The sequence below is a fragment of the Papaver somniferum genome, chromosome 1 (assembly GCF_003573695.1).
Source record: "Papaver somniferum cultivar HN1 chromosome 1, ASM357369v1, whole genome shotgun sequence".
Lineage (NCBI taxonomy): Eukaryota > Viridiplantae > Streptophyta > Magnoliopsida > Ranunculales > Papaveraceae > Papaver > Papaver somniferum.
Genome location: NC_039358.1, coordinates 235,548,626 through 235,552,484, shown reverse-complemented (window position 1 = coordinate 235,552,484; position 3,859 = coordinate 235,548,626). Strand labels below are relative to the sequence as shown.

The following is a 3,859-nucleotide window of genomic DNA, read 5'->3' as shown; positions in this document are numbered from 1 at the left end:
TATTTTCTTAAAGTAGTCGTTAAGTTACTTGTATATTAACGTTATGGATGTGCATGTGTGTGATCTTCATTGTTCATTTTGTTTAAAACATTTAAAGAGAGGTAATAAGCTATTTTCCTACATTGGTTTCAGCCGACTGAAGAGCGGTTTAGCGCAAACAACTTTGCAACCACCTAGAGAGACCAGTACCCTTGATATGGCATAATTTGTGGAGTGATCAACTTTGCAAACTTTCTTTTGAAGCTATTAAAGAATCTTTGAAGTTTTTTAAACCTCTATATCTATAATAGTCATATTTTAGGTTTTCAAACAACTTAGAAAGAGAAAACAATCTATCTGAACTCATTGAGGGAATAACTTGGAGTTGCATGCAACTAGTTTAACCTTGCCGACATCCACTTGGCCTTCCTTGGTCTTTAACACCGCATCTTTCAAGATAAATTTCCATACATCGAAGTTCGAGTTGTATCTCTGCACATATCTTTGATTGTGACTTTGCTCTCAACTTGATTTCTCAAAGCTTCGATCATCGATTCATCAAATTGAGTAAGAACTTCCACAGCAAGTTCTAGAGTAAGAGTTCCATTAGAAATCATCTGATCAAGAGTTTCCATCAAACACTTCCCAATTGTAGACCCTCTATATATTTCAGGACTCGCCATATTCAACTACAAAACAAAAAAAGCGATCGATGTTTCGAGAGTTCTTTGCTCTGCTCTTATAAGGTCTCAAAACAAACTGAATGCTCTATTAGAGGAATTTCTCGTTATTAGAAGGAGAAAGTTTAGCAGAGAGGACTATATATAGGGAGCGAAAAGAAGAGTTAGTACAGGAATAGGAAAGCTGTGGTGTTTCTATATTTAAGCTCGTATCTATACCGCATATGCAAGTCTAAAAGCAAAACACGGTCCTGTATCTTAATAAGTCGGTCGCAAAACAGATTTGAAGTCTTGAGCTGCTTTAAGTGCTCTTCCCGTTGTCTGGACTTATGTGTGGTTTGGTTCAGAGAATGGATTCCAAGGGCTATCAGTGTAATGAGCCCGTGAGGAGGCTAATGGGATTGTAGGCTCATCCATAACCAGGTCTGTGCATCTGGTACGGTGCACTTAGAATAACAAGATGGGCAGAATATATATAGGACTGAATGACTCAAAACCCTAGCTAATGAGCCGGATAGAGATGGATATGGAGATGGAGGAAAATCTTCTAAACAGCCTCCCCTATGATGTTAAGTTCAGCATATTTTCTAAGTTACCAGTTATCAGTAGTAAATTGTATGCTTTCCAAGATTTTACAAAATTATACATATTTTGCGTACCTGAATCTTCGATGTAACGGTGGTGGGTTGCTAGAGCATCAGCACCATAGACACTGAATCTGAGATGCTTAATTCCGTTTTACATAAGCATCACAGTCTCTATGATGCAGAAAACCGCGAGCTAGGATCATGACATAAAACTGCAGTACCAGTTCCACACAATTAGACGTGAGGAGGAGCACAGGTTCGGGCAACGGATTGATTTGTTTATCAGGTGATTCAGCTTTTAAGACTGATGAACCTTCTCATACAGTAGAACCCCTATAATTTAATCTGCGATAAATTAATAATCACAATAAATTAATAAATTTTTCCAGTTTCGAATCGGGACCAACGTGCTAAATTAATAATTCGCTAAATTTATAAAATAAAAACTCTTTTTAGCTTTCTATAGGTCCCTCGTATATATATATATATTAATAACTCTCTGATTTATATAAATTTAGTTTTACATTTATGCTAATTTGGTAAAGAATGATTAAATTATGACTTGGTTTTTCTTAAAATTGATCTCATATTGAATTTCATCTTGAATTTTTCTTAACATTAGAAGAGTTTTTGATATTACATTTTCTAATGCAATAAAATCATATTCAATATATTTGCAGCTATGATAGCTTCTTTACGGTAAGGTGGCTCTGTAACTACACTTTCATCTTCGACTTCCACATCATCACTTTTGTCTTTTCCCATGGCACTCTCAATTATTTCTTCGTCAGTCAACAAATAAAAACATAATATCCTTTTGAGGGCTGTTTAAAAGGATATCAACATCCATTCCATTGTGATAATTCAATCCATTGATTAAATTTTGCATTTCTCTAGTTCCTTTATTATCTAACGCTTCACTGGGATACTTTGATACGGTGTCACCCATTGAACGAATCTTACAATGACGAAAACAATTTTCAATGGAATAAGGTGTATTGGTGACAAAAACAATTTGAAATGGAGTAAGGTGTATTGGTTCATTTTGTTGATTTTTTTTTAGAATCAAAAACTAATTAATATATAATTTGATAATTATTAATTTATGTGATTATTTAATATAGCGATAAATTCATAAACTTTACCTGTCCCCGAAGCTATTATTTTATAGGGATTATACTATATATGTAACCCGATCACCCCTGAATTTGTATACCTTCCACGAACGAAGATGAAGAAAAAAGTATATGATGGGATTTACTTTGTGGGTGGATTTTTTTACCATGCCATCATGTAATAATATTTTGTTATTATTGAAGATGTCGATATCAATTGATGCCGAGACTGAGTCCAGTTAGAAAACGGTACTTTCTGGGGTGAAACAGTATAGGTGATGGTTGTCAGTTGGCCTTTCTTCTAGTTGCATTCTACAGTTCCATTTCTTGACCTGTGCCAAGCAACGCAGATCACAGAACAAACAACACCGAGAAATAGTGTATCAACCATTTTCAAGCTAAGACAAGAGCCAACTGGAATGGTTGATTTAAAATTTGTCGCGGTGTGTTTGGATACGTGGCCTGCGTAGCTTGGTGCAGGTCAGGAAGTGGAATCATGGAAAGGCCACTAGGTGAAGTTCCAACATGACTACCATCACCTCGACTTTATTGATATTTTATAGTTGCACCTAAAGCTAGGGGAGAAATATCGCACAGAGCTAAAACACGACGTGGCCCTGACTAAAACGGCCATCAACACGAAGAAGAGAGAAATTAGGCGAAGAGTAATTATGCGATAAGGAGAACTAAGCACGAAGAACAACCATGCGACAGGCATAACACGATGTATATCAAGAAGAGTACGAAGCAGTAGCGCGAAGGACAGCGACATCTCCCCAAAGCCTGACGAATAAGACATAATGAACAGAGTTCAGCTAGTAGAGATTTTGCACGTGAATCCTTTTGTCTTCTACCATAGTGTTTACTTATATAAGGGTTCAAATAGTAAAGAGAGAGAGGAGGTTGGGGGGAGAATTCAGTGAAGTATCAAAGATAAAACCACTTTTAGAAGAGAGAAAAGAAGCCATTAGAGTTTAATCTTTTACTTGTCATCTCCATTGTTATAAACTTGAATCTTCATCATATTTGTAAGAACACCATATCCTTAATAAAAAGCTTGTGTGAAGATCGTATCTAGTGTCAAGAGGTGTATAATATCATTAATGTTTAAGTTTATCTCCATGGTTTAGACTTTGTGTTCTTATCATTTCATTGGGTGTAGTTGTGGGATTTTCCACAACTACATTGTGGCGTTAGAAACAGGGAAGATTATCCTCACCTTCTAGCTAGTAGCTAGAAACTATCATCTATGAAAACAGTTGATTACTTTTCACAAAAACCCTACCTTTGAAATATTTCCATCTTTATGCAGTCCCAGTGAAAACCCAACCACTTGGTTCAGAAAAGTACTGGTCAGGAATCATTCGCTTCTCAGAACCCTAAAGAGAAAACTCTTGACCAATTACCTTTGTTAAAAAACTAAGACTACAATCAAACCCTTGTCAAAATCCCTTTGATTATCAGAAATCCAGTACAACAACATCTCTGATTAATAAAA

The 3,859-nt window shown here is 35.9% G+C and overlaps 1 pseudogene; it reads right to left on the bottom strand.

Moving 5' to 3' along the window:
• Nucleotides 1–342: 342 nt before the first annotated feature.
• On the bottom strand, nucleotides 343–662 carry LOC113338781 (annotated as a pseudogene).
• Between the last annotated feature and the right edge of the window lie 3,197 nt (nucleotides 663–3,859).